This window comes from Schistocerca piceifrons, chromosome 1 (assembly GCF_021461385.2).
Source record: "Schistocerca piceifrons isolate TAMUIC-IGC-003096 chromosome 1, iqSchPice1.1, whole genome shotgun sequence".
Taxonomy (NCBI): Eukaryota; Metazoa; Arthropoda; class Insecta; order Orthoptera; family Acrididae; genus Schistocerca; species Schistocerca piceifrons.
In genome coordinates, this window is record NC_060138.1 from 512,734,744 (window position 1) to 512,758,465 (window position 23,722).

Here is a 23,722-nt window from a genome sequence, read left to right on the forward strand (position 1 = left end):
TACTGAAAAATGTGTTATATCTAAAGAGGATGAGTCCAAAATGGACACGTTTTGTTTACTCTAGACCTAAACACTCTAGAACGATAATTCTGAATCGCGTTTGGAAAGGTTTAAGTGATTATATGAACAATTTTGTCATAGCACAACTGAAGACAGAACCTGGATCCGCGACATAATCTAAAGACAAAGCTGTAGTTGGAACTATTATCGGCTAGAGTGAAGATAAGAAAGTAGTTTCGTCGGCAGAGAAATGGTGATTGTCTCTTGCGAGAAACGCTTCAGAGTGCCTTTTCGCGAACACTCTGGGCCCTTCCCTTGGGAAACAGTGTATGCGGGAGATGTCACCTGTGTCGTCTGCTGTTTGGAATGGAAGGGCAAACACTCCAGAGTAAGTTAGAAGGCGAGCCGCGAGCCATGTCTGAATAACTATGACACTGCCTGAAAACGACGTAAGAATTTTGTTCGAACTGCGTCTCTGGAACACAGTTTCCATCTTCTTGGAAGCTTTATAGCTGTGTATGCTTTATGCAGACTGGATGATAAATTCTATAAATGGCTACAGGAATGAATCTACTTATTTCCTAAACTCTTCTTTTGTATTAAATTCTAACAACTTTTAGATTACGTCGTTCAATGAATTGCAGAGCACAGTTAAATGCTGTGTTTATTACAGGGTGCTCCGAAATTCCCGTTAAAACTTTTAGGACTTCTAAATGGGAGTGAGTAAATAATATTTTGAATTGGAGGCCATTTCCGGAAACGTGCCGTTTAAGGGCTACAGGCCGTGCGGGATTAGCCGAGCGGTCTGAGGCGCTGCGGTCATGGACTATGCGGCTGGTCCCGGCGGAGGTTCGAGTCCCCCCTCGTGCATGGGTGTGTGTTTGTCCTTAGGATAATTTAGGTTGTGTGTAAGCTTAGGGACTGATAACCTTAGCAGTTAAGTCCCATAGGATTTCACAAAAAATGGTTCAAATGGCTCTGAGCACTATGGGACTCAACTGCTGAGGTTATTAGTCCCCTAGAACTTAGAACTAGTTAAACCTAACTAACCTAAGGACATCACAAACATCCATGCCCGAGGCAGGATTCGAACCTGCGACCGTAGCGGTCTTGCGGTTCCAGACTGCAGCGCCTTTAACTGCACGGCCACTTCGGCCGGCCAGGATTTCACACACATTTGAACATAAGGGCTACAGCCATTTGAAAACATGTTGGTAAGGTGACCACTTTTACAAGTAATTTATGATGCATGACCAAGTGCATCTCTTGGTTTACAGTTCCACCCATTAATAACCAAAGAAACTGCTCGTGTACTCGTTGACGGGTTCTCTTCAACGTGATGCAGTACGGCCCCTTCCACTTCGGGTTTTAGTTGTCTCCTTGGAACACCATAGTCACGTCTGCTGACGGTGAAGGTATCCCTTCCTCGAAGCTGTTGCGTAATTGTGGCGAAAAAGGTATGCGGTGGATTCATACGTTAGGGATAACGGTCTTGGTAAATGTAAATGTCGTGTGACTAGGGCCTACCGTCGGGTAGACAGTTCGCAGCCGACCGTTGTGGCCGTTCGGTTCTAGGCGCCTCGGGCATGGATGTGGGTGGTGTCCTTAGGTTAGTTAGGTTTAAGTAATTCTAAGTTCTAGGGGACTGATGACCACAGATGTTAAGTCCCATAGTGCTCAGAGCCATTTGAACCATTTTTTTTGAGACCGTTCGCCGGGTGCAAGTGTTTCGATTTGACGCCACTTCGGTGACTTGCGCGTCAATGAGGATGAAATGGTGATGATTTGACAACACAACACCAAGTCCCTGAGCGGAGAATATCTCCGACCCAACCGGAAATCGAACCCGGGCCCTTAGGATTGACATTCTGTCGCTCTGACCACTCAGCTACCGGGGGCGGACAAACGGTCTTGGTAAAGGCGACGAGCAGTTCTTCTAGCCGGCCGTTGTGGCCGAGCGGTTCTACGTATACACTGGGCCTAGACCTGGAGTTATGGTCTGAGGTGCGATTTAGTCTGACAGCAGCAGCACTCTCGTGGTTATCCCACGCAACCTGACTGCGAATTTGTACGTCAGTCTGGTGGTTCGACCTGTCATTCATGAACAGCAGTCCATGGGATATTCCCCAACACGATAACGCTACCCACATACCGCTGTTGCAGCCCAACATGCTGTACAGAGTGTCGACATGTTGCCTTGGCCAGCTCGATCACCAGATCTGTCTCCAATCGAGTACATAAGCGACGTCATCGGACGACTGCTCCAGTGTCATCCAGAAACAACATTAACCGTCCCTGTATTGCCCGACCACGAGCAACAGCCATGGAAGTCCATACCACACATACATCCGGCACCTATACAATACAATGCACTCACGTTTGCATGCTTGCATTCAACATTCTGGCGGTTACACCGGTTGTTAAGGTACCAGCATTTCATATTTGTTATGACTTATATCCCTCTTACATTAACTTGTGATCTTGCAATATTAATCATTTGTTAATCATTTAAGTATGTTACATAGACTAAAGTACAATTCCCTAAATTTGATTACTATAGAATAATACGTTTTTGGTGTTGCATTGCAGACAATAAACAATAAGAGCGCTCCTATCACACTCACCTGATGATGCCCTTATCTCATTCTTGACCTTACCCTGTAGATTGACCGTACCTGGAAGGGGCCCGGGCGGGGGAGCTGGAAGGGGGGGGGGGGTGGGGGGGGGGGGAAGGGAGGCAACGACTGGCTTGTTGATGTTCGTGCGTGTCTTCAACAGTACAGATGACTCTGGACGCCAAAAGTTGCTACTTGGAATTACCTGAAAAACACATTCCAGTTTTCTTTAACGAACTCTGTCACGCAGAGTTCAAATCATCGTCTAAAAGCCGTTTAATACTTTCCTCCCACTTGGACTAAATTTTTGAACATCTCTTCAAGAAAGATGGTGCCATCTACCAGAATGCAACTACAAAAAGTGTTACACATTACGTGGGGCATAGTTGAGCGGGACGGCGAGGGGAGAGGGAGGAGCAGCCACACTACAAATCAAAACTAGCGTACTCCATTTCGGGCTGGTCATTTAGATAGCTTCTGCAATTGGTAAAACTTCCCCATCAGGGCTTTGTTTTGATGAAATTTTTACAAGCTGACGGTCGAGTTCCACTTCACGTAACGCTGAGATACGCTTGATAAAAAAATTGCCCAATTAAGAGGTTGGAGTAAGGAGGGGCACAGCACAAAATCTATTAAAGCAATGTCTTTCGCAAAATGATGTGTTGGAGATGCATCATTCCTACATTTAGCTCGTCATTCATGACAATTGAATCACACTCCCCCCATTAGAATATTGTTCACTAACATATCGAAAATTACTTTCGAGTTTTCTATCCCATTAAAAGTATACTTCATGTTCTTGAAAGAAACGCCAAATGCAAATTTACAATCTCCGCCTGCCGATGGGTTGATGAAATTTTCAATTCCTGAAAAGTTCAATGGCTAAATACAAATGGAGATAGAACAAGAGTTTTTCCGTCAGTCTGATGTAGGAGACGTTTCATCAACGAACAAGAAGTTAAGCTAACCTTGTAACCAGAGCATCTGCATGAAAAGCGACGGTAGAAAAAGGAAGGGTATTTCTGGCAATACGTAATGCGATGAAAGAAGTGATACAATACAGCTGTACTCAACAAACGTTATAAAATATATGCGAGTTTACATGTAATGCCTGCTGAACAATCATGTCCACAATTTCTGAACCTGATCATACTAATGGTTGCTGGTGGACAAATCGGAAACTTACTTATCACTAACTGAGCATTCTCCACATTCAGCTAATAGAAAATTTCTGCCTTATCAGACTATTCTGGAGCAGAAACACTGTTCAGTACAGCACATCGTTTCACTACATTAAATTAGTGCCTACGTCAATTATTTAAAGGTGTAGTGCAAACTAATTCTTGTCGATTAGCGCCAAATCGCTTCGTTTTCTATATGTCTAAAAATGAGGGTGAGGAATGAAATATTTTATAAGAAAATTACTGGGTATTTCACATAACAAGTTTCGACTTAATTCACCATCACAGGATTTATACGGATCTTGTTGTAGACGTTGGAACACAGTCGCCAAAGGCTGCTAAAAATGTGCACTCGTTGTCTCGAAGGCTGGGTGTCGTGACCAGTACATGGCTGGTACTTTCCGCCGCTACTTCAACGACTACGATCACCTAACAAATGACTGACAACGTGACGACTTCATAACTACGAAGCCAGTTACGTATAACCGAAAAACGCTATTTGCGTAATTTTATAATTAAATACGGTACTCCTTCCAACTGCTTAACGTTCTAAAATACATATTTTAAATGATTGGAGTATTGATACACAGCTCATTGACTCATCTGTACGTTCGCTAGTGTATTATGTCTGCAAGAGTTATATTCTTTGACCACAACCCTGGCGTGACTTCAATTTTATGCCTCGAGCGCAGCCCGAGGAAGATTCACAGCGAGGTCACGCAGAGATCGGTCTGGCCAGACATGGCATGAGAAAGCACGTGCAGTTTCAGTATGTGAGGCACGGATCGTCCCTAACGAGTAGTGCCAGGTTCCATGGATAGTTGTTAGAGAAAAAAAATTCAAGAGCGAGAAACTTCGGTAAGCACATAAAATCATCTGCCCGCTTTACAATTTGCTTTTTCAGTAATAGCAATGTACGTATTAAGTTACACTCAATTCACATCCCAAATGATATAAAGTAACACGTTGAACAAGTAATGTAATAAAGGGCAGTAGAAAGTGACACACAAATTTGCTTCAAATTTTCTATTAACCATTCTACTTATTTTAGCCACTGCAAGACAAAAATCGTTAACACAAAGGACATGCAGAAGACACAGGTTTGGTTTAATCGTAATGTTCGAATCATAAGTTATATATATATATATATATATATATATATATATATATATATATATATATAATGGTGGATGCGAAGACCTAGGGAAGAATTGTACCGGAACATGAGAACAATATCCGGAAAAATGAGACTCAAAAGGGCAAGGTTTGCTGGACATGTGGTTAGGATGAGTATGGAAGAATGACGAGTGTGAGAAACAACAGGGAGGACAAGGGGAAAGACAGGAACCAAGTGAGTTGTTGAACTCCGGAAGGACTGGTTGGAATTTTGGATCAAGGTCGAAGGAAAGGAAAATTGAAGGAACAAATATACACCGAACAATATGCCTGAGATCAATGACAGAGAAGAATACAGGAAAAGATTAGAGTGTCACCAGTGGAGCCGGCAGGAGATACGGACACTGAAGATCTCAGAAGAAGAGCGGGAGAGAAGAAGAGAAAGCATGAAGAGGTTCTGGGAGAAGAAGAGGAAGATACAGTCCACGAAGGGGCTACCCGTGGTTCTACAGAGGCCGTAACGCAAGATGAAGAATATATACACTCCTGGAAATTGAAATAAGAACACCGTGAATTCATTGTCCCAGGAAGGGGAAACTTTATTGACACATTCCTGGCGTCAGATACATCACATGATCACACTGACAGAACCACAGGCACATAGACACAGCCAACATAGCATGCACAATGTCGGCACTAGTACAGTGTATATCCACCTTTTGCAGCAATGCAGGCTGCTATTCTCCCATGGAGACGATCGTAGAGATGCTGGATGTAGTCCTGTGGAACGGCTTGCCATGCCATTTTCACCTGGCGCCTCAGTTGGACCAGCGTTCGTGCTGGACGTGCAGACCGGGTGAGACGACGCTTCATCCAGTCCCAAACATGCTCAATGGGGGACAGACCCGGAGATCTTGCTGGCCAGGGTAGTTGACTTACACCTTCTAGAGCACGTTGGGTGGCACGGGATACATGCGGACGTGCATTGTCCTGTTGGAACAGCAAGTTCCCTTGCCGGTCTAGGAATGGTAGAACTATGGGTTCGATGACGGTTTGGATGTACCGGGCACTATTTAGTGTCCCCTCGACGATCACCAGTGGTGTACGGCCAGTGTAGGAGATCGCTCCCCACACCATGATGCCGGGTGTTGGCCCTGTGTGCCTCGGTCGTATGCAGTCCTGATTGTGGCGCTCACCTGCACGGCGCCAAACACGCATACGACCATCATTGGCACCAAGGCAGAAGCGACTCTCATCGCTGAAGACGACACGTCTCCATTCGTCCCTCCATTCACGCCTGTCGCGACACCACTGGAGGAGGGCTGCACGATGTTGGGGCGTGAGCGGAAGACGGCCTAACGGTGTGCGGGACTGTAGCCCAGCTTCATGGAGACGGTTGCGAATGGTCCTCGCCGATACCCCAGGAGCAACAGTGTCCCTAATTTGCTGGGAAGTGGCGGTGCGGTCCCCTACGGCACTGCGTAGGATCCTACGGTCTTGGCGTGCATCCGTGCGTCGCTGCGGTCCGGTCCCAGGTCGACGGGCACGTGCACCTTCCGCCGACCACTGGCGACAACATCGATGTACTGTGGAGACCTCACGCCCCACATGTTGAGCAATTCGGCGGTACGTCCACCCGGCCTCCCGCATGCCCACTATACGCCCTCGCTCAAAGTCCGTCAACTGCACATACGGTTCACGTCCACGCTGTCGCGGCATGCTACCAGTGTTAAAGACTGCGATGGAGCTCCGTATGCCACGGCAAACTGGCTGACACTGACGGCGGCGGTGCACAAATGCTGCGCAGCTAGCGCCATTCGACGGCCAACACCGCGGTTCCTGGTGTGTCCGCTGTGCCGTGCGTGTGATCATTGCTTGTACAGCCCTCTCGCAGTGTCCGGAGCAAGTATGGTGGGTCTGACACACCGGTGTCAATGTGTTCTTTTTTCCATTTCCAGGAGTGTATATACAAAGTAAAATTAAACAGGATAGTCGACGCATCGAAGACATCAGAAGCAAATAGCCATACGCGAAGAGTTTTCTCCACATATCGCCTCTATTGCTGACATGATGAAAAAATACTTCTAAGAGAACGTTTAGTGTACAGCAGTTTGGTTTGGTTCAAATGGCTCCGAGCACTATGGGACTTAACATCTGAGGTCATCAGTCCCCTAGAACGTAGAACTACTTAAACTTAACTAACCTAAGGACATCACACACATCCATGCCCGAGGCAGGATTCGAACCTGCGACTGTAGCGGTCGCGCGGTTCCAGACTGAAGCGCCTAGAACCGCTCGGCCACACCGGCCGGCAGTAGGCCCCCTACATGTCTACTACTGTTGAAATTTCAGAGAAGCTCATGTGTATCCACTGTCGGATCAAAATTATCCCGGTAATCATTTGTGGACATTAATATGGAGTGCACCCAACCCATCATTTTATGACAGCTTGATGTCTGCTAGGGACACTTTCAATGAGAAGTAAATTTCTGGAAGAATGGCAGCCCATTCTTCGATAGCCGCAACCAGAGAATATAATGATCTTTGCATGCTGGCGTCTGGAGCGAAGTCGATGTTCCAGATTGCCCCAAACGTTAGTATTGCTTTCAGATCGGGACCCTTGGCAGGAAACACCATCTCAGGAATGTCACTGTCCATAAAATACAGCATGACTGTCGGTGCTTTATATCAGGATACTTTGTCACGCTGTTACAGTCCTCGCCTGCGAACTGCTCCTCTAAGGCTTTGTAAAATGTGTTCGTATCCTTCGCATTTAGTGTTTTCTGAAGCACAGTATGGGTCCACACGCTAACCACGAAATCATCCCCTTAGCGCAACACCACATTCTACGAACTTCACTGATGGCACTGCACGTTACGATAGGTAACGTTCTCCAGGCATTCGTCCAACGCCGATCCTTTTATCAGATTGTCGCAGGGTATAGCGTGATACATCGCTCCAAATCACTCGATTCCAGTCATCCACTGTCCAGTGGTGCCCCTCCTTCCTTACGCCACCTCAAGCGTCGCTTCTCACTGAGTACAGAAATGTGTGGCTTACGAGGAGCAGCTCCACCACACCACTGTACCCCATCTTGTTAATTCCCTACGCAGTGTCATGGTGCCAGCTGAACTGCTGGTAGTACTTTGGAACTCACGAGTGATTCCTGAATTCATGGAATTTTTAACAACCATCCTCCCCTATACTGGACGGTTCCTGTCAGTCAGTACGTGAGGTCTTCCTGAGCTTGGTTTAGCTACGGTTATTCCTGCGCGTTTCTACTTCACAGTCACATCACCTACAGTCAATTCGAGTAGCTTTAGAGCGGTATATATATTTCTGATGGTTTTGTTACTCAGATGACAACCAAAGACTGGTCGACGTCACTGAGCTCTCCTGGGCGTCCCACTCTGCTGTCAGTGTTCTCTGCTGACAACATGATACTCCCCACCTCCTTTTATAATGGTTCATCCGCCTCTCGTGACATCTAGTAGCCAATACCGCATTCCACACAGGTGTCCTGATACTTTTGACCAGCGTACGTAGTTTGCTCAACTAGTAGCACGGATCAGACATCGAGGACAGTGCCGTAGCCACAGCTTACGGGTTATTTTCAAGTCGTATCTCTGCATATCAGATACGGCCAGAGAAATCGCTAAATGCGCTGTCTGCTGCAGAATGTAGTTGTGATTAATACAAAACCATTCTGTCAAATTTAATTCGGTACTGGCACGCGCCTGTGCTAACGTTTTTCTGGAATATGATTATAAGGACTAACCCCGTTACGGAAGAAAATGTTAGCAACAATTACTTACTTGTATTCATTATCAGAGGAAAATTAATGTCACTGACAACGATGAGTGATTGTGATTGATAAACAAATACAGAAACGCTTCAGTCACAAAATCATTGATAAAATCGCAACAGTGTTCCGGGTTTATTACTCATTGAAATACGGAAATAACTCAATTTAGGATCCGTAAGGATACAGCTGTCATCAACCCTCGAGTCTGAACACCACTTTGCTTTACTAGGCATGTTCCTGTTGATTTCCCCCGACGTCTGAATCGGTTTAGCCAGCCAGTTACAGTGGGTTCTCTTAAAACACATGGTAGTAGCCGGTATTTTTCACGTCAACAAACAGTCCCAGAGGGGACAGAAGTGAGAAGTGACAGACAAGAGCTGAGGGACCGATCACGGAGCCACACTCCTGAACATTCCATTTTGTCGGTGCCGGGAATCCGCCGTGTAACGGCTGTCCCACGTCGTTTAGAGGCCCCATGCGTTTCCGTCAGGATGCAACGGGGGAAGCGTACGATACGGATGGACTGTGGTAACATAGCTGCTCCTTCGGGTACGCACTCGCGACTCTCACCAGAAAAACTGTTACAGATGGACTGCATGGGACTGCGTTCAGTGGCTCGTTTTGAAATTCAGGCACCAATGATGACATTTGTCTATTTCGACAAGGCTGGCAATAACATATGCTCACTTCAATTCTTACCTTGTAGTCCTACAACCATTTTCTCGGAGCTTCATACGCACTTGATATGCTGCGAAATGACCACAATTCTTCCTCCGAATAGTGATATCTCATCTATCGTCACGAAAAACGTGAATCAAACGCGGAGGTAGCTCTGCGAGCAAGAAAAGATTTTATTTAATATCTTTATTATATTTTTCACCCGACAGAAATGCGATTTCAACAACAGAAATGCGACTGAAGTACTAGCTTTAGTCTTCAGTCCGAAGACTGGTTCAAAAATGCTTCAAATGGCTCTGAGCACTATGGGACTTAACATCTGAGGTCATCAGTCCCGTAGAACTTGAAATACTTAAACCTAACTAACCCAAGGACATCACACACATCCATGCCCGAGGCAGGATTCGAACCTGCGACCTTAGCGGTCGCGCAGTTCCAGACTGAAGCGCCTTGAACCGATCCGCCACACTGGCAGGCCCGAAGACTAGTTTGATGTGTCCAGAATGAGATTTTCACTCTGCAGCGGAGTGTGCGCTGATATGAAACTTCCTGGCACATTAAAACTGTGTGCCGGACCGAGACTCGAACTCGGGACCTTTGCCTTTCGCGGGCAAGTGCTCTACCAACCTGCGACCGTAGCAGCAGCGATGTTCCGGATTGAAGCGCCTAGAATCGCTGGACCACCGCGGCCAGCTTTAATGTCGGTATTTCGGTTTTTAGATTTCTGGTAAGTATCGGAAATACCATCTAAAACCAAACACAGATGCTCGACAGTCTTTTACTCTATGTGCCACACGAAACCATTGTGGGCTCGTTGAAAAAAATGAAAAAAAGTGCTTCATTTCTTGCATCTATATTGCTACACTCCTCGTACGACGTATCCCACAAACATCTGTCCTCTTAATTTCTCCAGGAACTGTCAAAGTTTCGTCCAGCTCGCACCCTGCCGTTAATATTAGAACAACATTTAATTCTGCCCTCGGAGTGACAAAAGACGCTCTTTTGTCGGGAGGTCGGTACGACAGTGCTACACACGACACAATTTGTTGGATGGAGTGGTGGGGGGTCGGCTGTCCGATGGTCCTACTCGCCCGACACTCCGACAGGGAATGTTCGTCGTTCGATCGGTCAAAACGCCCACAAACGTCCAGTTGGGTGGTCGGTCGGTGGGTGCGTGTGCAGGGCGCTTAAAGCTATGAGGTCGGCTGGATGATGCCTTACCTGGCAGTTAGCAACGGACCCAGCTAGATCGTGAGGCTGGTGACAGGCGGAGTGGAATTCCAGCGCGTCGGGCGGCCCGCTGTCTGACGTCTGTTGTGTGGCAGCCGAACGGCGACTGTGTTGTGGAGCGCCGCGGCATGCGGCATTCCAGCGCACCCTGCTGCCGCCACTTGCCGGGCTGTGGTGCGTGGCGCTGCCGTCTGGCTTTCCCGCGGCCTTGAGCCGTGGCCCGCCGCCACGTCCCACCGACCAACTTTCCAGGTGGCCGACGAGCGAGCGCGCTTTCTCCGCCCGCTCCGACAAACATTCACATCCGACACTCCAAGGAAAGAGCAGTTTCGATGCTCTCTGCGTAGAGTCGTGTTGCAGCTCGTATGGCCTATGTAGGGTGATTCCGAACTGCACCCACAATATTTCCTAGTTTTTTCATAGATATTTCGGGTACATGCGATCCGTGGTCTTCGATGGCTCGTTACACAGTAATAGCATGTTATTTGATTTGACACCTCCTATTATTTTCGTACCAGTATTTCACTGAAAATATCTGCACAACACGGCGAATATCAACGGTTTGGAATCAAAACTAGTCCATTCACTCTCGGTACCTACTGCTGACAACATTAACGGCCACTTCACTCTTTCAGTAGCGGTCGATTCTAGGATGACCAGCTCTCCCGTATTTCCCGGGATCTCTCGTCTTACAGGAATACTTTTTTAATCCTAACGGCCCCCTAATCGAACTCCTCTTTCTTCCGTATATTTTGTCAGTGATAACTATTGTAAATATTAATTCCGCGAAGTACTGTCAGTGGTTCATGATTAATGATCGACAGATCGCGAGAAGTTTTTGTATAATAATCGATGCTATGGTCGACATAAAGTCTGTGTCTTGTTAGTGCTTCTATCGGAAAGAAGACGGTTGTCGGCTTAGCTCAAGGAATGCAAGCAGCGTGGGAAGAGTGACATAGTCTAAGCGTCTAGAGCAGTCGTGATAGGGGGACGATTATTTCTTTCTCAGTCAATACTGGCAACCGACGGGTGTACTCACCTTGTGCGAGACAGCAGCTGTGGCTCAAAACACACGGAAGGACTCGGAAAAGAGGATTATACTCGTACAGACGTTCATGTTCAAACACGCTAGTTGTGTTATTTATTTCTCAGCTGACTCGTACAGCACAACAGTCCGCAACACATAGAAAGAGTATTTTCTCTTATGAACAGTAAGTGATCGTTTTGTAAAACTTGGTCGCCAGTTTTGTAAAGGCCTCGTCGTTACTGCCGTGAAGGCCGAGTTGCCACTGTTACGGTAGGCCGAGTTTGTAAGCTCGTGAAGCGGCCTCTGGTGCAGTACACCACTAAGACAATTTCTCCCTGCCACTATTACGCAGCTAAGCCTCAGGTTCAGATAACGGTATAGGAGATCCAAGGTTCTACAACACTCCAACAAATTAGTAACAAAGTCACACATATGAGCTAAAGGGTTGACTTACCTTTGTGACTTGATGAATGATTATGTCTGCAACACTGCATGTAATATAACACAAAAGAGCTCTCAGTGACTGAGTGCAAGTAATCGTAGGTAAACTTCACAGTACACAGCAAATGCAATTTACAACAACTAGCCGCCCGTTGGTGGCCGAGCGGTTCTAGGCGCTTCAGTCTGGAACCGCGCGACCGCTACGGTCGCAGGTTCGAATCTTGCATCTGGCATGGATGTGTGTGATGTCCTTAGGTTAGTTAGGTTTAAGTAGTTCTAAGTTCCAGGGGACTGACGACCTGAGATGTTAAGTCCCATAGTGTTCAGAGCCATTTTACAACAACTGTCTCTTCACTTCTAAGAGGTCACAAAACGACGTTCCCTGTCTGTCAGCCCTGAACGTTGATCTATAACCACGTGGGCGAGAGATGCTCTTCTATGTTCCGAGATGGCTTCTGTCCGTTGCCGTCCGGTCATTCGGTCGGCAATTGGCCTAGGCGAAGTGGACATCTTCGTCCTCAGTGCCGCCCGTGGCGCTGGTGGAACTCCCACAAGTTCAAAAATGTTGAAATGTGTGTGAAATCTTATGGGACTTAACTGCTAAGGTCATCAGTCCCTAAGCTTACACACTACTTAGCCTAAATTATCCTAAGGACAAACACACACACACATGCCAGAGGGAGGACTCGAACCTCCGCCGGGAACAGCCGCACAGTCCACGACTGCAGCGCCTAAGACCGCTCGGCTAATCCCGCGCGGCGAACTCGCACAAGTGGCGAGTCTCTGTGGCACCAGGTCGTACTTTCCGCCTGTCTTGTTCGGACGACACAGCAGGACTGATCAGAGAAACAGCAGCACCTTAGAATGATGAAGTCAGAGCTTGTGACTGAAATCAATTTTGTTTATAATTATAGAAAGATTTTTAAATTTGCACAGGAAGATAATAATTTGCAGAGTTTTGCAACTTATAAATAAGCACTTTTGGGGTACACGTCTACATTCAGATTTGTTAAGTTTTGTTGTGATTATATTTGCGTATCATACGCGATGAACAAATAAATTGGTTTGTATAGGTTAGACTTTTTTCCATTCCACAGACCCAAAAATAAGGGGGGTCTCGTCGGTGTGGAACATGTCAGAAAGCGTGATATAACAAATATATTTAGACTGCCTGAGTGTAATACTCATTTCTGAACTTACTCCACGCGCTTTTGCACTCTAAAAACTTTCTTCCGGATTGGGAAGTTACCCCAAAATATGATACCGCATGACATAATTGAGTAAAGGTAAGCAAACTATGCCAGCTTTTTTCATATTTATATCGCCATTGTCACCAATTCCACGAGAATAAGATGAAGTAGTGAATTTGAAATTTATTGCTATCGTATCTCCCTTAAACCTCCCGTAAAATAGTGGTCAGATGTTGGTCAGCTCCTTTAAAACCGTGATCAAATGTTGGTTGCTCTAATCGATTCTCTGTCGGGTAATCGGTTTTTTTCCCGACACTATTAGTTATACGTTAACAATGGTACGCAACAGTGGGGACACGTTTACTGACTGTACCTCGCGTATTGGTTCACTGAACGCAGTGTGAGAGCGGCCAAGCGACGGCACCGTGCTGAGCTGTTCTCTCAAAGACGGCAACCGCAGTACATTACGGGTACCGATAAATCTACACATACACGTCTACTAGAAACCGTCTCCGTCAGTATTTGAATAGAAAATACTAGCCGTGCGAGATATGCCAGAACACCCATTCGGGAAGAGAATGTGTCACACGCGATAATGATTACGGTAACGAACCAGATAGATCATAACATTATCTTTATTCTATAAAAAACCACGGGAGATCATATGTCCTCCTACTACTTAGAAAATATCTCTGAAGAACCTCTTGAAATCTGTCGGTGGCGTTCGGGTGCAGCCTCTATAGGACAGGGGCTGTGTGGAGAGCTGGCACGAGTAGCACACGTCTGACAGCATGCGAATGTAAAATACGTGCCACGCGTAAATCGTGGCGTTGTCTCCATGGGTGGAAATGAATCTGAACTATGCGAAGTGGATATACCACGCCGGAACTGAATGGTTGCAGGTGCCCTAAGGAAGTTTATGTTTCAAGTGACATTCACACTGATGCGCTACGTTTTAATTTTGATAATACAAGTACAGAAATACGGGAGCAATGTTTTAACTGGTAGAGTCTCATATCTTTTAAATTTCTTGCAAGAGAGCAACAAAATTAAGTTCAAGAAAAATGGTTCAAATGGCTCTGAGCACTATGGGACTTAACTTCTGAGGTCATCAGTCCCCTAGAACTTAGAACTACTTAAACTTAACTAACCCAAGGACATCACACACACCCATGTCCGAGGCAGGATTCGAACCTGCGACCGTAGCGGTCGCGCGGTTCCAGGCTGTAGCGCCTAGAACCGCTCGGCCACCACGGCCGGCAAATTTAAGAAAAAAGTTTCTCAGCACTGACTTCCGTTTCTCAAACAACTCCATTGCTGTAGAACTCCCTGTGCTGTTGAGGAAGAATGGCAACGTCCATGGGTGTCCGCGGAAATTTTTCCAGCTCTAGGAAATGGAGAGGGAGCAAAACAGTAAAACTGTCATTTTTGATGTACCATAAGTTGGTCAGTGTCGAGAAGTATCATATCACAGGAAATAAAATTTTACATGTGACCCAAAAAACTGAATACTTCCTGGAGAACTGATCGTATCTCCTACTGTCATAAGAACCACCTATCTATCTTAGTTCAGGAGATATGACGTTACAAGCAATGAGATGCTTGAAAAAAAATTGCATCATGCATGAGGTTCATATTTATTATTTCTCTGCCGTGAACTCTATTCGCAACACATTTAACGAACAGTATCCACGTATGCCGTTGAATGTACCTACACGAATATACCATTGTACTACACTAAGAATGGTGGAAAAAACGCTGCATCATGCATGAAGTTTTAATACATTCATTCTTTACTAAAAATAGGTGCCAGGTGTCAACCTGGCAGCGCTTTTGACAGCTATCAACTACGAGGCGCAAATGGGTGTAGATGAAAAAAAAAAAAAAATAGCCGGCCGGAGTGGCCGAGCGGTTAAAGGCGCTACAGTCTGGAACCGCACGACCGCTACGGTTGCAGGTTCGAATTCTGCCTCGGGCATGGATGTGTGTGATGTCCTTAGGTTAGTTAGGTTTAAGTAGTTCTAAGTTCTAGGGGACTGATGACCTCAGTAGTTAAGTCCCACAGTGCTCAGAGCCATTTTTTTGAAAAAAATAGCCGTCTGTAGAGCTATGAAGAGCCTTTGTCATAGAGCCATTTACGACTGTAAATGGACGAAGCTGCTGCTTACGGACAAATCTCTACCTGACGCATTGGTTTCAGTCTTGGAGAAGGGGCCGAACTTTGCGCCCACCCCGAGGACACGACACGTTCTGGATATTATTAACTCTGTTGAACAGGGAATCCTTGAACTGCCCTAGGGAGCTCTCAAAGGAGTCAGACGGGACACTTGTCGCGCTCTGAGACGGGCGTCCGCGCCCAAGAATAATATTTCGGCTGCAGAGGGGTCAGCGTTTCGATCACTGCGTGATGATTGTACTATTGCGATCTTACCGGCGGATAAGGGTAACGCAGCTGTTATCTTCTCCAAACAGAAGTCCGTCAACAATATGAACCAGTTATTGAATGACTCTGCATATCGCCTTCCAAACAAGCACTCTACAACTGTACTGGACACTACACATTAATGTTTGAATAGTTTGGCTATGGCACGAAAATATATACATATATTTGCTCCACTCAGCTTAATTGAGTGGCTCAGAGATGTGGCTGGTCTCAATGTTTGGCTACGTTTTTCGTCATAGAGTGTCAGTTCACACCTGTCGTAAACTCAATTTTTAAGCTGAAATAAAATATAACAAAACAATGCAGGCAGGTACTGCGGTGAAATTTAAAATATTAAGTCACTCACGTTGATTTATAATTTGAACAAGTAGTTTATTTTTCTTCGATATATTCAGCAAACACTTAAAATTCAGTCTGAGGGGCTCTTACGTAATGGCGGCCATTAATAACTGATGCTACAACACTTCACTATAAAATTTATATGCCGCGATCACGGCACTCGACAGTATGTACACAATTCACAAAATACACTCTTGTCTGTGTCCTAAACCACTATATTGCGCTCCACTTGATCGCTTTCGAACGTCGCTACATACATACTTGTCCCCGATTGTGGCTACCAACCCTATACTAACCCCAGATGGGCGGCACGTCTGACTCTTAGCATTGATCCAAACCAAATCCCCTGTCATCAAAGATGGCCGCCCTATGCACCCTCGAAACGACTGCCTAACTCAAAACAACGTTTGACAAAAAGAATTGTGAATATTCTAAAAATAAACACGAAAACACGTATGATACATTGAAAAATGTGGAAAATTTCCCGGCAATAACAGTTTAAGGTCGAATTTTCTGTATCTTCCACCATTTTTTCACAAATAATGTTCTTGTTGCGTGATTTTGATTTTCCCAGATTTTTGATATTAAACATAAACAAACAAATAAAAATACATACTTCATTACTTATCTGCCTCTTTAAACTTTAGAATTCTGCCTCTAGTTTCGTCTCTTTAAATTTATTTATTACCAAAAACACAGTTTCTCTCTGTCGAATCCCATATTCTGACCTTTCATTCAAAAATGGCAGGCACTTTGCTAAATCGGCTATGATTGTTCGATGCAGATGTACTAGCCGCATCCCTAGACACTTTGTTTATATTAATCGGCCAAAGCATTGGCGAGATTTTAGCTTTTGAACTTCCATAAGTTTACAATTTTTAAGATGACATTAACTCTTAAACTATTACATATTTTTGTGGCGCATCTAGATAATTTAGTTTTACATATTTTTCTGTCTATGAGTGGCAACTCACACCTCCGTGTCACTCTCAGTTTTGCCTGGCGCATAAATTTCTCCAAGAGCGCAAACACGGCGATATGCGCCCCTGCCAAGCGTGCACTCGGGTTTTTCCAACGCCGCGTATACGCTAGCCGCTCGCCACGGCCTCGTAGCAACAGCCAGTCACGTGCTCTGCGGCGGGAAATTGCCACTCTGATCTCAACCCACAGCTTGTACGCTCACAACTCCATGGCCATACAATGGAGGACCTTAGAGCTTCTCAAGATGAGCAAGATCTCTTAGGTTCTGGCAAAGATACTCCACGTACAAGAAAGAATCTGTTCCCCTCAGACTATATGGACTGCCTAAGATTCACAAGAATACTATGCCTCTTCGACCAACAGTTAGCAATATTAGGGCGCCAATAAGCAACCCAGCTAAACATGTAACGACGAAAGTGAGCCGGCCACTGTGGCCGAGCGGTTCTAGGCGCTTCAGTCCGGAACCGCGCTGCTGCTGCCGTCGCAGGTTCGAATCCTGCCTCGGTCATGGATGTGTGTGATCTCCTTAGGTTAGACAGGTTTAAGTAGTTCTAAGTCTAGGTGACTGATGACCCCAGATGTTACGTCCCTTAGTGCTTAGAGCCATTTTTTTTTTTTTTTTTTTTTTTTTTGTGACGAAAGTGAACCATTTAGGGGGAAAATGTGAGCACAACATTCGCTACACGGAAGATTTTATCTGTTGGCTAAAGAACTTGCGACTTGTACCATCAGGTACTCTCTTTAGTTTCGATGTGGCCTCACTTTTCACTGAAGTGCCATTGCAGGAATCACTGTTGCTCATTGGCGAGAAGCTGGAGGGGAAAGTTGTTGATTTGTTTAAGCATATGCTCACATCAACTTAATCTTTATTCAGTGTCCTATACTTTGAAAAGTGGGTGGTTCCTTGTCACCCCATTGTGGACAATCTTTTTATGTAAGATTCTGAGGAGAGAGCACTCCAATCGGTGTGGAACCTACGTGCTTTTGGCAATATGTGGATGACACCTATGTCGTGTGTCTCTACGACACTGCGTCGTCATTTTTGCGACACTTAAATTCTTAAATTGTCTTCATTCGAATATGACGAGGGTGTGGAGAAAAACGGCGAACATTTCCTGGCGTGTGCGTGAGAAGAAAGGAGGATGAAGCCAGGATCACGCTATGTACCGTAAACCTGCACACACAGAGTTGTACTAACGGGGCACCAGCTATCATGCATAACGAAGTAGCTTGCATAGAATGTCGGTCCACGGACCATGAGCCATATTGGATTCTGACAGCTTATTTGATGAGCTACGCCACCTCCATAGCGTATTTTCAGGGAATGGGTATTTTGAACGGAAGATTCGCCTTGCCTTATGCCCAGTACGGACTAAACAAAGTGAGGAGCTGGAAGAAAGTGATGAACAAAAAAGGAATGTTAATTTTAAATTAGCAACAGCCTCAGTTGCAATGTTTAACTAGATTTACCTAGGTTTCAGTTGGGATAACCGAACCTTCTTCAGAATAAAAGGAACTACGATTTGTCCATAATGGACATCGTCAAATCGCAGTTACCTTTATTCTGAAGAAGGTTCGGTTATCCCAACTGAAACCTAGGTAAATCTAGGTAAATATTGCAACTGAGGCTGTGGTTAATAAAAATTAATTTTTATATAGTTGTTAATAGGGTCGCGAAATGTCGAAAATATTAAAAAAGGAATGGTGGTTTTGCCATTCGTCGGCGGTGTTTCTTTGAAAAAAAGAAAGATTATTGGAGAAACATAAAGTTAAATGCGTATTTCGTCCACCATTGAAACTCAGCGCTCTTTTAGGCTCAGTGCAAGATGAACTTTGTTCAGGAAGACCTGGTGCCTATAACATTCTCTGTAGCTACAGGATGTCATACACAGCATAAACTTGTCGCACCGAATACTGAACATCGACGACACACAAGTCTGGACGAGCCAGGGAAATCTGCAGTGGTCGGGCATTGTCTCAATACAGGACTCTGGAATACAAAAACAAACAGTGAAATTCTGTTGTGGATGTCTTCGTACAGGGAGAGGATTATTAAAGAAACAGTGTACAATCGTAGCTAGACAAAGTTGCTTAACAGGGACACAGAATACCAACACAGCACGTCATGGGATCCAACGCTGGCCACGTTAAAATCACAATGAACGCAAAAATGAGCTGTTGGTCATAAGAGGGAGAGCCTTGTGGTGGCGACGTGCGTGTTTGGCTCACAACGGCGAGGACGGGCACACGCCAGCGCGGGCACGTATTTCGGCAGGCTGCTCCAGACAGAGGGCGCCGGGGCGGCCGACGGCAGCCTCACAGCCGCTGCGCCTGCGTGCGTCGTCCGACAGATGGCGTAGCTGTCTCTCCCGCTACCGATCTGCAAATCTGCTCTATTGCGTGACAGAAATTTGGCGCATTCACGCCTGCGCAGTTTCTTCACTGATTGTCGTAAACAGATGGATTCGTCGCTGCCTGAACAATGTGTTCGCCACACCTGAAGACGTCGGTCAGTTGCGCAGACGAGATACTGTGGAATTTTCACACAGACATCCGATGTTTCGACCGAGAACCATACTTACAAATCCCTTGTGAATGATGAAACTTAAATATTTTGTAGACATTTGAGATACCTAGTATAAAAACTGACCAAATCACTGAACACGTGTTTTTCAAAGTGAGTGGAAAATCTCTAGAGAAAAATTAATCATGGTCACGTATATTCCTCTTTCTTAGTTACGTCCTTAATGGTTTACTATTTAAATTCTATTGTTTTGTGAAATCTGATTCGTAATGAACGTATTATTTTATCATTTTAATTTTTGATTCGGCTTTTTTTACTATGTTTTATAATTTTACTCCTTTTTTAGGAAACTGAACTCCTTTTAAAGTACAAAAATCTTGTGAAAAACAATTAAATGAGACACTGACATTGTAATACTTTTCTTTATAGCAATAATTCATTACAAATTGTATAATAATATACAGCCGTAAAAAATGGACATCTGGAAAGAACATGTCGATTTTCATCTGAGGACAGCGTACACCACCTCGGGGATACTGGATGTACTGATTATGGTTCCAGCGACGTCCGCCAGCAGATAGCATAGTGGCATATCTAGAAGAGCACTATCTGTGTGTACCCTTTAATAGAGAATGCTCACAGCCAGAAGGCTCAGTGTGATGCAGACGTGCGAAGGAGGAAGCAACCATGCTACGGAGATGTACTCGTGCTTCCTACAGCCAACTGAGCGAGTTTGAAAGCGGCCAGATTGCGGCCAGTCGTATGGGCTTTCAAACAATATGAAATGGGGTGACGGTGAGTGGCTCTGAGCTACGTACCCTTTGACTGAGAGTTGAAACATTAATGTTTCGGCTGGTTTCGTTGTCTGGGGGCTGGGATACGTAGTTGCCGCATTACAAGCCAAATACTGCTGAGTCTACAGTATACAGTATGAATATACGCATGAATCGAATGGTCGAAGGTTCCTATCACTCGGCAATTGCGAATTTAGAACGTAACAAAGATGTTTATAAGTGAAAAATTGCAATTAAATAAAATCTGCAGGTACTATCTTAACGACTTTAAATGATGAGTACGACAGTAGAAGTACTTTCTGCAAAACACTTATTGGTGTCTATAGTCCAGTAATTAAATAAAATACGAGTTGAATAACAGGGAAACAATAGATTTCTACTTCACGTAATTAGTTATGAACAACAACATAACTCGCAAAATATTCTCTTCTAAACGCATACTACGTCTTCACTGTAGAAACGTCGGAAATCTCACAAGTTCGCACTCCGAAATATTTCTATGTCTCGCGACCGTAGCGTCCAGCACCTCCCCCTCCTGTGCCGTACTCTCCTGTCCTCTCTCCCGAACTCATTTCCATCCAGTCTCCCCATTCACGAGCGCTGTGATTGGCTAGAGCGCTCGCGTCATGTCTTCAAGCCAACGCATCCACATAAACATAATGAAACACATTCGAAATACTAGATTAACATTTAAATAACTAGAAATTAAATAAATATTCCTACGGATAGACCATAAACCGCTCTAACACACATTGTTAGATACATAAACAAATTAAATAAACATACATCAAAGGAATAGAACAAAAGGTAGGCCAGTAGCCTAATGTCTCTGTGCTTTCTAAAACACAGTAAATGTTTAACCAATTTCCTCATGATTAGTATATATCTGATATAAACAAAGACATAGATGAATAAATATCTTTATAAGCATTCTGTTACCGTTTTTCGTGTAACTGTGGAGTACTTATGGCCTGCGCAATCGACAGTAATCGGCCACTTTGACCTCCAGTAACTCATGTGCTATTCAAGTTACATGCCTGTTATTCATACCAATTTATGTTTACACTAATAGCTTCTAAAGACACATCGATCGACAAAATCGGATGAAGCGTTTATATTTTGGCAATTCGTTGCTGGGTATTACTTGTATAATTTACCATCAGATACTAAACTTTGAATTAATAAAGATGTTGAAAATCTGATTACACCATCAGAATTGTCGTGCAAATAATAGTAATGTACACGTTTCTTTTTGAGGTATCATGATTCATCTGGCTACTATTAATTTCTATACAATCTGTGAAATGTCTGCCGTTAAGGTTTCACAAAGTCCGCCATCTTTGGCCCTCCCGGCGCACAGCTTCACCAAGGAATTCCCAGCAACGTGCTCGATGGACCACGCGCTGGGGCTCCCCCCATGCTCAGGTAACGTTCGGCACCACGTGTTTGCTGCCGGGCCGCGGCTTTGAAGAGCGTCCTGTGCGGCCGCCTCAACTCCGAACATATAATATTTCCAGGGCGCCACAAGTCGCCCCTTACCTCACAGCGGGGAGGATGGTCCTTTCAGAGAATCGCCACATAAGCATAGTTGTACAACGATGCTGGTATCAGTTATCAGGTGGATATTCTCACACCCGTAGACGAGGCACGGCAGCACGGACGCCCACCAGGATTGCTGTACTGTAGTGGCAGCAGTGGCAGGTCGTACAGCCACCACAACGTAGATGAGAGGGCTTGCGAGCCGAGACGCGTGAACTGTTGTAGATCGGTTATTAGCAATGAGACTGTGGCCACACACACCCGTCTTCCACTCAGGCCATAGTATCGACATGCACGGCTCGAGTGGTACCTTCAGACTATCACTTGCAAGATGGAATGCCGCACTGTGGTCTTCAGCGATGAAAGCAGATTCTTCCTGCATGCAAGTGATGCTCGTTTGCCTTACAGTGTGGACCTGGTGAGTGCTGTCTCGTAGAGACCATTCGTCCAAGACACACTGGCACCACCCCAGGCCTTCTGGTCGATAAGCTACAAATCTCGTTCAAAATTGGTGTTTCTATAAGGGATGCTAACCAGCGCTAAGTGGCGTAGAGTTTTGTTGGACCCGTTCTTTTGCATTCCTTACAGCACTGCAACAGGAAAGTGCCGCATTGTTCTAACAGGACAGTGCTCGCCCACACACTGTCTGTGAGAATCAACGTGCTCTGCAAGACGTGCAACTTCCCTGGCAGGTGCGACTTGACACCAAAGTCAACTCCTGCATTGGCACTCGTGGAGGCTACGCGACGTACTAATGTGTGTGTTGCAGCATGGGTCGATACCTGGTGCCTCAAAACCGCTTGTGCTACTTATCAGTAAATGTAAGCCGCGCGGGATTAGCGCTGCAGTCATGGACTGTGCGGCCGGTCCCGGTGGAGGTTCGAGTCCTCCCTCGGGCATGGGTATGTGTGTTTGTCCTTAATTTAGGTTAAGTAGTGTGTAAGCTTAGGGACTGATGATCTTAGCGGTTAAGTCCCATAAGATTTCACACACATTTTGAACAGTAAATGTAATCATTTCACATATTTACAATATGCACTATTGCAACAGTAAATCTTGACTGAAAGGGAAACCTCTGAAAGGATGTACTAATTTTTTTTCCAACAATATAGATTACAATTCTGAGTTCTATATACGAGGGCTATTCGGAAAGTAAGGAACGATAGATCGCGAAATGGAAATCACAGTGAAAATCAAAACTGTTTTACTTGCAACAGTTAGCTACACCTCCCTGCTACTTCCCTACACAGATGCCGCTCAGACTGAGACATCTGTCGAAGCGTTGTACCAACTTTTCAATTCCCTCGTTATAGAAGACAGCCGCCAGTGCTTTTCGATAATTTTCTACTCTGGACTGCAGCTCGTTGTTTGTGTCAAAATATTGTCTTCATAGCCAGCGGTTCATTTGAGCAGAGATGAACGTCAGGGGTAGCCAATTACGATCTGTATTGTGGGTGATCAAAGACTTCCCATCAAAAACCCTGCACGAGCATCTTCATTGCCCCTGCAGAGTGCGGCCGAGAATTGTCGTGTAGAACGAAACCCATGACATTTATGTTACGTGGATTGCACAGCTTCAGGCGAAATCTTTCGCCAGGCTCTCGTACTTGGCGGGAGACGCTAATTTATAGCCATCTTTACGTTCTCACTGTGAGCTCAGAGGTGAAAAGAGCGACACGATGCGATCGACGGGTATACTAGACTCAGTGCCCAACACATCTGTGCAAAGTTTCATCAGATTTTCACTGTATTTTCCATTTCGCGACCGATGGTTCCTTACTTTCCGAATAACTTCCGTATCTGGAAGGAAAAAGAAAAT

At 45.2% G+C, this 23,722-nt stretch overlaps 1 protein-coding gene across 1 annotated transcript in view; it reads right to left on the reverse strand.

Moving 5' to 3' along the window:
* The window catches only part of LOC124743033 (putative fatty acyl-CoA reductase CG5065), a 126,074-nt gene extending 115,303 nt beyond the window's left edge, over positions 1–10,771 (reverse strand). Inside the window, exon 1 of the mRNA XM_047248836.1 lies at positions 10,617–10,771. The gene's annotated coding sequence lies outside the window, so the exon portion shown is untranslated. The remainder of the gene's footprint in view (positions 1–10,616) is intronic.
* Positions 10,772–23,722: the final 12,951 nt, after the last annotated feature.